Below are 11701 nucleotides of genomic sequence, written 5' to 3'. Positions count from 1 at the left end.
ACTAGGCCGAAATATAGAAATCCCAAAATCATAGAAAAACAAACATAGACTGCCCACCCCAACTCACGCCCTGACCATACTAAATAATGACAAAACAAAGGAAATAAAGGTCAGAACGTGACAAGATAATGATTTATTTCAGCTTTTATTTCTTTCATCAATATTCCCAGTGGGTCAGAAGTTTACATACACTCAATTACTATTTGGTAGCATTGCCTTTAAATTGTTTAATTTGGGTCAAATGTTTCAGATAGCCTTCCACAAGCTTCCCACAATAAGTTGGGTGACTTTTGGCCCATTCCCCCTGACAGAGCTGGTGTAGAGTCAGGTTTGTATGCCTCCTTGCTCGCACACGCTTTTTCAGTTCTGCACACAGATTTTCTATGGGATTTGCCATTCCAATACCTTGACTTTGTTGTCCTTAAGCCATTTTGCCACGACTTTTGAAGTATGCTTGGGGTCATTGTCCATTTGGAAGACACATTTGCAACCAAGCTGTAACTTCCTGACTGATGTCTTGAGATGTTGCTTCAATATATCCACACCATTTTACTTCCTCACGATACCATCCATTTTGTGAAGTACACCAGTACCTCCTGCAGCAAAGAACCCCCACAACATGATGCTGCCACCCCCGTGCTTCACGGTTGGGATGGTGTTCTTCAGCTTGCAAGCATCCCCCTTTTTCCTCCAAACATAACAATGGTCATTATGGCCAAACAGTTCTATTTTTGTTTCATCAGACCAGAGGACATTTCTCCAAAAGTACGATCTTTGTCCCCATGTGCAGTTGCAAACCGTAGCGTGGCTTTTTTATGGCGGTTTTGGAACAGTGGCTTCCTCCTTGCTGAGCGGCCTTTCAGGTTATGTCGACATAAGACTTGTTTTTACTGTGGATATAGATACTTTTGTACCTGTTTCCTCCAGCCTCTTCACCAGGTCCTTTGCTGTTCTGGGATTGATTTGTACTTTTCACACCAAAGTATGTTAATCTCTAGGAGACAGAACACATCTCCTTCCTGAGTGGTATGACGGCTGCGTAGTCCCATGGTGTTTATACTTGAGTACTATTGTTTTACAGATGAACGTGGTACCTTCAGGCGTTTGGAAATTGCTCCTAAGGATGAACCAGACTTGTGGAGGTCTACAAAATAAAATTCTGAGGTCTTGGCTGATTTCTTTTGATTTTCCCATGATGTCAAGCAAAGAGGCACTGAGTTTGAAGGTTGGCCTTGAAATACATCCACAGGTACACCTCCAATTGAGTCAAATAATGTCAATTAGCCTATCAGAAGCTTCTAAAGCAATGACATCATTTTCTGGAATTTTCCAAGCTGTTTAAAGGCACAGTCAACTTAGTGTATGTAAACTTCTGACCCACTGGAATTGTGATACAGTGAATAATAAGTGAAATAATCTGTCTGTAAACAACTGTTGAAAAAAATTACTTGTGTCATGCACACAGTAGATGTCCTAACTGACTTGCCAAAACTATAGTTTGTTAACAAGAAATTTGTGGAGTGGTTGGAAAACGAGTTTTAATGACTCCAACCTAAGTGGATGTAAACTTCTGACTTCAACTGTATGTACATGAAGGCAGGGTAAAGTGACTAGGCATCAGGATAGATAATAATATAAGAATAAAATAAAGAACAGAGTAGCAGCAGCATATCATTAATGTGTGTGTGTGTGAGTGGGGGGGGGGGGGTAGTGTAGTGTAGTGTGTGTGAGAGCCCAGCCTATCAAAGCATTTCATAATTACAGATGTGAGTGCTACAGGGCGATAGTCATTTAGGCAGGTTACTTTGGAGAACAGGGACAATGGGGGTCAACTTGAAACATATTGGGATTACAGACTGGGACAAGTGGAGATTAAAAATGTCAGTGAAGACACTTTCCAGCTGGTCTGCACATTATTTGAGAATGCGCCCTGGTATTCCATCTGGCCCAGTGAGTGTTTTTATTTTAAATGTGTTTATTTAACCAGGTTAGTTGACTGAGAACACATTCTCATTTACAGCAACGACCTTGGGAATAGTTACAGGGGAGAGGATGAATGAGCCAATTGTAAAATGTGGAGGATTAGGTGACTGTGACGGTATGAGGGGCAGATAGGGAATTTAGCCAGAACACTGGGGTTAACACCCCTACTTTTACGATAAGTGCCATGGGATCTTTAGTGACCACAGAGAGTCAGGACACCCGTTTAACGTCCCATCCAAAAGATGGTACCCTACACAGGGCAACATCCCCTATCATTTCCGTGGGGTATTTAGACCAGAGGAAAGGATGCCTTCTACTGGCCCTCCAACACCACCTCCAGCAGCATCTGTTCTCCCATCCAGGGACCAACCCTGCTTAGCTTCAGAAGCAAGCCAGCAGTGGGATTCAGGGTGGTATGCTGCTTGTTTAAAAGTTTTACTCACATCGGCCATTGAGAGCAAGGTCACACAGTCATCCGGAACAACAGGGGCTTTTATGCAAGTGTTGTTTTCCTCGAAAGCAAGCATAAAAGGAATTTAGCTCATTTGGGAGTTCTGCATCACTGGGCATTTCACACTTGCCTTTCCATTTGTAATCCATTATCATTTGCAAGCCCTGCCACATAGGACGAGCATTGAAGCCGGTGTAATAGGATTCCACTTTCCTGGTATATTGTCCTTTTGCATGTTTGATGTCTCATTGGAGGTCGTAGCAGGCTTTCTTGTATGCATCCATGTCCGTGTCCTGTTTCTTGTAAGCGGTAGCACTAGCCTTTAGCCCAGTGAGGATATTGCCTGTAAATAGATGGTTTTTGATTTGCATACGTTTGTATAGTAACTGTGGGGGGGGACGTCGTCTATGCACTTATTGATGAAGCCTGTGACTGATGTGGTAAACTCCTCAAAGCTGTCAGATGAATCCTGGGACATATCCCAGTATGTACTAGCAAAACCGTCTTGTAGCCTCGCGTATGCTTCATTGGACCATTTCTGTATTGAGCGTGTCACTGGTACTTCCTGTTTGAGCTTTCGTTTTTAAACAGGAAGCAGGTGAATAGACTCGTGGTCAGATTTGCCGAAGGGAGGACAAGGGAGGGCCATGAATGCGTTTCTGTGGTTAGAAAAAAAGTGGTCTAGAGTTTTAGCACCCCTAGTGGTACTGGAGACGTGTTGGTAAAAGTGAGGTAGAATGGTTTTAAGTCTCCCCATGTTAAAATCTCCGCCCACCAGAAACGCTTCTTGTTGGTGAGTGGTTTATTGTTTGTTTATGGCCCTATACTGTTTGTTGAGTGCCAAAGTGGTGTTGGCTTGTGGAGGGATGTAGACAGCCATGATAATTACAGATGAGAACTCCTTCACTAGAAGCAGCGCACCAGTTGTTTATGAAGAGGCAGACCCCTCTCCCTTTGAACTTGCCTGAGGCCGCCTTCATCCGATTGTGCCGCTGCATGGAGAAACCACTGAGTTCTATATACATAGGGCTCTATTTTAACAAACCTAATGAAATGGTACATCTAAGCCCAGGAGGCACATAGGTTCAGGGGTGTGTGAGAAATATTTTTGCAATTTTCACTATCACAATTATCGGCACACTTGCTGGCGTTGCCGTGAAAGGGCTGGATTTTGATGAATAAACAAGTTGTGGGTGTCGAGGCTTGGCCCCTCACTGGCCAATCAGAACGTGTTCAATGGCGAAATAAGTGGTTGCTGCTTCAAGTTGTGTACTTACGGTCTTTTATGTATTACTTTGGAATCAATTCCAATATTAGTCCACTATAGTTTGTTTAATGGCTTACAGAAATGAAATAACAAAATGTAGACCTATTTTTGCGAAATACGTTAACTTCAACCAATTTGCAGTCCACATTGTTCTAAGTAATTGCATGGCTTCAATAGCATTCACACTGATATAGGGGCTAAGCCTACTGTAAATTGTATTATGACTGAGCATGGACATGACAAACTGTCACACCTGCTCCTCTCCCCCTCTCTGGCGCTCAAGGGCGCCAGGCTACCCTTCATTACGCACACCTGTCACCATCATTACATGCAGCTGCGTAATATTGGACTCACCTGGACTCCATTACCTTGTTGATTACCCCCTCTATATCTGTCTGCTCCTCAGTTTGTTCCCCGTGTCAGCATTGATGTAGTTATTTTCCCCCTGTCCAGATGCTGTTCCTGTTCTGTTTCATGTCCGTTGTTTATTAAATGTTCTCCCTGTACCTGCTTCTCGTCTCCAGCGTCGATCCTCACACAAACATTGTCAATAAGCAAGATTAAATTCATTATTGATAAGGCCTAAAAAAGAGAATGAATAGTTCTAATAAAATTCTAAACAAAACAACAATTTATTTTTAATAGGCTATGTCACTCTTACAGGCACCATCATTTCTCCCCATGGGCATATAATATCAAAACAATGCAGGCTATGGAGGTTTTTACCACATCCAAACTTGTCACAGTAGCTGGACAAAGATTCAATATAAATAGAAAGAGAGAAGGCCAAATCACCTTTATACAGCTCCCAAATAGGCCTATGTCTTATGAACATAATCAGAAGAACATAATCGCCTGAAGTTGCATTGCAAGTGTGCTACGGACGTTGTCACCATAACACCAGGAACGTGTAATAACATTTTACGAAAAAAAGCTATCAGTTTATAAAAACTACAAGAACACTAAATACATGTAAAATGAAATGATATCATAAAAATACCAGGATAAAAAAGACGCGCATTGCTGTTGAACCAGCCTTCGCTATATTAGGCCTAAGGGAGGGCTTGGGTTTTAAACATATGAAACGGAAAACAAGCACTTTTTACAGGTTACAGATAACTTCTAAATATGAGGTTCAAGGGGGTTTACGCACGCCCAAAACGGGACCCGCAAAAAAATCATATGGGCCAGCCTACAATGCATAGATAAAAAGGTCATGTCAGCTCTGTGTCACTTCTCTCAAACATGAAATTTTAAAAAAAGCTTTGGTGATTAAGACTTATTTTCAAGCGGCCTCAGGAGCCAAACCCTTTATCGACAGTCTTGACTACTTCGCCATTGCATTGGGCAGACAAAATAAGAATTAATTGAGAGGAAGGGAGGCTATGCTTGGTTTTTAATCAAATAGCACATGAGGCTACTCTTATTCCATGGGCATATGGGCAGTGTGCATCACTGCTGGATAGGCTGCTTTTACGCTGTGAAAATGAATGCCATAACCAACTGCATTACCGCTAAAACCTGCTTTTGATTGGTCTTGACCCTATCAGCGCTGCCTGAAGTTAGCACTTTGGATCATATTTTTAAGGACACGCCTAAAATATTTCCAGCCCGCGCATCTGAGCGCAAGCGAGCAGATATAAGACAGGTAAATTGCCGAACCTGGCGTTACGGCTGGAAAATGCCACTGCGCCAGTTTTTACATAACGAAATTGCAAATTAACTTGCATTTGATACTAGCGCCGCCTTAACGCCAGCCGAAAATTGAGCCCAGAGAGTCATCCAGCCACGTCTCTGGAAGGCATACAATATTGCAGATTTTCAAGTCTCTCATGTAGGAGACTCTCGATCGAGGCTCATCCTTCTGATTCTCAGTGACTGGACATTTGCCAATGGAATGGAGAGGAGTGCCGGTTGATTTTCTCTTCATCTCAGTCTCACCAGGATTCCAGCTCATCTACCGCGCCTATGCATGCAGCGTTTTGGGTAGACCATGAAACGTATGTATTAATACGCATGTGTGAATTGGAATGTGTTTTTTGCATATCCCAACTCTCCCTGAGAAAACCTCGGACAGTGGGGTCAAGGCCAGGGTCTATGTCAGATACTCCAGTGAGTGTAATTTGCTCAATATTAGGAGTTGATATTATGAATGAAGATATTATCCTCTTTTCTACTGTAGGTATGTAGTTCAAAATGTGTGTATTATGTTGTTGCTAGCTATAGTCATAAAAAAACACTTTTTTTAAATACATTTTTGCAGACCCCCTGCATGTTGAAAACCCCTGCTTTAATATGATGCAAAACAGCTCATTGAGAACTATTATTATAGTTGAAAGTAAATCCAGAGTAACTGACACAAGAAAGCCAATTATAGTTAGTTGAAAAAACTGTAACTTGTGCAGTAGTGGGTGACCTCACTGCAAGGAAAATGTATTCCCCTGTGAAGTAGAGTATAATTAGTGAATAATACCCCTGAAATCAGGCCACGTATCCACTTACAAATAAAACTGGCAGCAAACTGGCAGATAAATTAATGAATGGAAATTTACTCCAATGGAGAATATGTTTTTTAGTGATCCAAAAATGCACAAATCATTCTGTGGGATGTCAAAATCTGCACAATGCTGACACATATATTTCATGTATCGGATTCAAGTGTTAATTGACGTTTCATGACCTGCACGATAACAGTAGAGGTAAAATGCCTGTAGCCAGTCCTGTAGAATTCAATGAGGGGCACATTTCAGGGGGCCCTGCCCCCCGTCACCACCACCACCAATTGCTATTGAATCTGCAAGGGAGCCTTGCGTTCATGGTTTATTCTTCAAAGTTCCAGTCCAGACAAAATCAAGTCCAGGCCTAAATACCTTTGCACTGTTAAAATGAAAAGTGGGGCTGCCAATAGCTGAAGAGTGTCATTAGTTTGCCAGTCACACACAATGCTTTGGCAGGAGAGTCCAGGCTGGGCAGACCAGCACTGTCTAGGAGAGCAAGACAGTCACTAAGGCTTATCCTCTTTGTGATGCTCAATGTCCACGTTAGAAGATCTAACAGACTTAAAAGCAAACAAAGCCAACTCATGCTGGTATCTTAGGTGATTTTTAGCCTCTTCACGCTTATTAGACTTTTCCTAAAAAATACCATTGACTAAACATATTACTCAAAATGCAAACTTGCATACTTGCTACGTCTAGCACGACTTGCGGCGGACTGTTGCCCCCCCTTGAAGCACGGCAGTGTAAACAGAATTGTCTTGTTGAGGCAACACTCTTACAGTATAAATGGTAATAGCAGAACAATGTTTTTGAAACAGCTGAAATGTATGTTTGAGACTTGTTTTATTGAGTTTTTACTTGTTACTTTCTGAAATTTTTGCAGTAGCTGTCGGCTGCACTGAGCCACGTAAAAGGCAATCCCCACCACCAAAACATGTCAAATGTAGATCATACAAATAGGATATGTCCTAGAGTGGTGGGGGGGGGGGGGGTTGTTTTCTTTGGGTCCAGAGTTTTTCCTAATCTGGTAGTAGGGTAACCTAACCAACTCCGGACCCTAGTTGTAGTGTATGACATAGTAATGCAATTTTTTTTAAATAAAAAAAACTCATCCATTAGGCCTTTATGATAGAGTGGCCACTCCTCAGTAAAAGGCACATGACTGCCCACTTGGAGTTTGCCAAAAGGCACCTCAAGGACTCTCAGACCATGAGAAACAAGATTCTCTGGTCTGATAAAACCAAGATTGAACTATTTGGCCTGAATGCCAAGTGTCACTTTTGGAGGAAACCTAGCACCATCCCTACGGTGAAGCATGGTGGTGGTTGCATCATGCTGTGGGGATGTTTTTCAGTGGCAGGGACAGAGAGACTAATCAGGATCAAGGGAAAGATGAAAGGAGCAAAGTACAGAGATTATTGATGAAAACCTGCTCCAGGGCGCTCAGGCTCTCAGACTGGGGCGAAGGACAACGACCCGAAGCACACAGCCAAGACAGCTCAGAAGTGGCTTCAGGACAAGTCTCTGAATGTCCTTGAATGGCCCAGACAGAGTTCGGACTTCAACCTAAATGAACATCTCTGGAGATACCTGAAAATAGCTGTGCAGTGACGCTCCCCATCCAACTTGACAGAGCTTGAGAGTTCTGCAGAGAAGAATGGGAGAAATTCTCCAAATACAGGTGTGAAAAGCTTCTAGTGTCATACCCAAGAAGACTTGAGGCTGTAATCGTTGTCAAAGGTGTTTCAACAAAGTACTGAGTAAAGGGTCTGATATTTCAGTTTTGTCTAAAATGTCTAAAAACCTTTTTTTGATTTGTCAACATGGGATATTGTGTTTAGATTGATGAGGAAAAGAAACAGTTTAATCAATTTTGGAATAAGGCTGTAACAAATCAAAATATGGAAAAAGTCAAGGGGTCTGAATACTTTCCAAATGCACTGTATATTCGTGTGAGAGAGTTCATTGTTCATTTTTGATAGGGTGACGTTACTTGATGAAGCAACATGCTGTTATAACAACTGTGCTTTTATCTTGAAGCTAACATATGAGTGTAGCTTACAGACAGGAAAATAAACACTTTAATTGTCTGCACATACATGCTTGTGAATTGTTGCATTATTCAACAGTGTAATATGTTTTAGTTGCATTATTCAATATTGTAATATGTTTTAGAAGAAAAATCTATGTCATTGTTAAGTAGGTTGTGCTTACTGGTTAGTGGTTACTGTGTATTTACGGTCAATTTGAGCTGCGGACCAAGAATGTTGTGTTGCCAGCCACAATGAAAGATAGGGTAAGGATGTAATGTGAATTGAAGGGTAGAATTCTCTTTCGCCAACCCGCTCCTCAGATTGCTTCATATCTCATAGTGAGAATAGGGTATTAGTGTTAGTCTGTGTCAGGGGCCCACAGTTTGACTGCAAATCCATCTCCCCATCCACTGCTAAAGGAGTTATATAATGGCATCGGCTAATGACATCAGAAATTACTCACACAGAGCTAATCCATGGGATGGGAAGAACATTTTTTTTTTTTTTTGAATTTTACCCCCTTTTTCTCCCCAATTTCGTAGTATCCAATTGTTGTAGTAGCTACTATCTTGTCTCATCGCTACAACTCCCGTACGGGCTCGGGAGAGACGAAGGTTGAAAGTCATGCGTCCTCCGATACACAACCAACCAAGCCGCTGCTTCTTTAACACAGCGCACATCCAACCCGGAAGCCAGCCGCACCAATGCGCCGGAGGAAACACCGTGCACCTGGCCACCTTGGCTAGCGTACACTGCGCCCAGCCCGCCACAGGAGTCGCTGGTGCGCGATGAGACAAGGACACCCCTACCGACCAAGCCCTCCCTAACCCGGGCGACGCTAGGCCAATTGTGCGTCGCCCCACAGACCTCCCGGTCGCGGCCGGTTACGACAGAGCCTGGGCGCGAACCCAGAACTCTGATGGCACAGCTGGCGCTGCAGTACAGCGCCCTTAACCACTGCGCCACCCGGGAGGCGGGAAGAACATTTTTAATACAATTACTCCCAAACCCCATGGTCCGGAGCTGAGAAAGTGCTTTACTGTATTTCACTCTCACATGTACAGAGCTCGCCTGTACAGGCCCTTCCGGAGCAGTGTCCTGTTTGTTGACCTGTCAAAAGAGAGCTGTCTGTCATAATCCAGGTGGAATCAGGAATTCCCCAGGGCAGCTGTCTAGGCCCCTTACTTTTTCCAAACTTACAAATGACATGCCACTGGCTTTGAGTAAGGCCAGTGTGTCTATGTATGAGGATGACTCAACACTATACACGTCAGCTACTACAGCGACTGAAATTACTACATCACTTAACAAAGAGCTACAGTTAGTTTCAGAATGGGTGGCAAGGGATAAGTTAGTCCTAAATCTTTCAAAAACTAAAAGCATTGTATTTGGGACAAATAATTCACTAAACCCTCAACCTCAACTAAATCATGTAATGAATAATGTGGAAATTGATCAAGTTGAGGTGACTAAACTGCTTGGAGAAACCCTGGATTTTAAACAGTCATGGTCAAAACATATTGACACAACAGTAGCTAAGATGGGGAGAAGTATGTCTATAATAAAGTGCTGCTCTGCCTTCTTAACAGCACTATCAACAAGGCAGGTCCTACAGGCCCTATTTTTGTCACACCTGGACTACTGTTCAGTTGTGTGGTCAGGTGCCACAAAGAGGGACCTAGTAACCACAAAACACCAGTCTCAACGTCAACAGTGAAGAGGCGATGGGATGCTGGCCTTCTAGGCAGAGTTGCAAAGAAAAAGCCATATCTCAGACTGGCCAATAAAAAGAAAAGATTAAGCTGAGCAAAAAGAACAGACACTGGACAGAGGAACTCTGCCTAGAAGACCAGCATCCCGGAGTTTCCTCTTCACTGTTGATGTTGAGACTGGTGTTTTGTGGGTACTATTTAATGAAGCTGCCAGTTGATTACTTGTGAGGTGTCTGCTTCTCAAACTAGACACTCTAATGTACTTGTCATCTTGCTCAGTTGTGCACCGGGGTCTCCCACTCCTCTTTCTATTCTGGTTAGAGCCAGTTTGCGCTGTTCTGTGAAGGGAGTAGTACACGGCGTTGTACGAGATCTTCAGTTTCTTGACAATTTCTCGCATGGTATAGTCTTCATTTCTCAGAACAAGAATAGACTGACGTGTTTCAGAAGATAGTTCTTTGTTTCTGGCCATTTTGAGCCTGTAATCGAACCCACAAATGCTGATGCTCCACATACTCAACTTGTCTAAAGAAGGCCAGTTTTATTGCTTCTTTAATCAGAACGACAGTTTTCAGCTGTGCTAACATAATTGGAAAAGGGTTTTCTAATGATCAATTAGCCTTTTAAAATTATAAACTTAGATTAGCTAACACAACGTGCCATTTAAACACAGGAGTGATGGTTGCTGATGATGGGCCTCTATACGCCTATGTAGATATTCCATAGAAAATCAGCCGTTTCCAGCTACAATAGTCATTTACAACATTAACAATGTCAACACTGTATTTCTGATACATTTTTTGTTATTTTAATGGACAAAAATGTAGCTTTTCTTTCAAAAATCTCAAACTTTTGAACAGTAGTACATAATACAGTGCCTTGCGAAAGTATTCGGCCCCCTTGAACTTTGCGACCTTTTGCCACATTTCAGGCTTCAAACATAAAGATATAAAACTGTATTTTTTTGTGAAGAATCAACAACAAGTGGGACACAATCATGAAGTGGAACGACATTTATTGGATATTTCAAACTTTTTTAACAAATCAAAAACTGAAAAATTGGGCATGCAAAATTATTCAGCCCCCTTAAGTTAATACTTTGTAGCGCCACCTTTTGCTGCGATTACAGCTGTAATTCGCTTGGGGTATGTCTCTATCAGTTTTGCACATCGAGAGACTGACATTTTTTCCCATTCCTCCTTGCAAAACAGCTCGAGCTCAGTGAGGTTGGATGGAGAGCATTTGTGAACAGCAGTTTTCAGTTCTTTCCACAGATTCTCGATTGGATTCAGGTCTGGACTTTGACTTGGCCATTCTAACACCTGGATATGTTTATTTTTGAACCATTCCATTGTAGATTTTGCTTTATGTTTTGGATCATTGTCTTGTTGGAAGACAAATCTCTGTCCCAGTCTCAGGTCTTTTGCAGACTCCATCAGGTTTTCTTCCAGAATGGTCCTGTATTTGGCTCCATCCATCTTCCCATCAATTTTAACCATCTTCCCTGTCCCTGCTGAAGAAAAGCAGGCCAAAACCATGATGCTGCCACCACCATGTTTGACAGTGGGGATGGTGTGTTGCTTTTACGCCAAACATAACGTTTTGCATTGTTGCCAAAAAGTTAAATTTTGGTTTCATCTGACCAGAGCACCTTCTTCCACGTTTGGTGTGTCTCCCAGGTGGCTTGTGGCAAACTTTTACCAACACTTTTTATGGATATCTTTAAGAAATGGCTTTCTTCTTGCCACTCTTCCATA

This window comes from Oncorhynchus mykiss, chromosome 12, assembly GCF_013265735.2.
Source record: "Oncorhynchus mykiss isolate Arlee chromosome 12, USDA_OmykA_1.1, whole genome shotgun sequence".
Lineage (NCBI taxonomy): Eukaryota > Metazoa > Chordata > Actinopteri > Salmoniformes > Salmonidae > Oncorhynchus > Oncorhynchus mykiss.
This window is presented reverse-complemented; position numbering follows the sequence as displayed.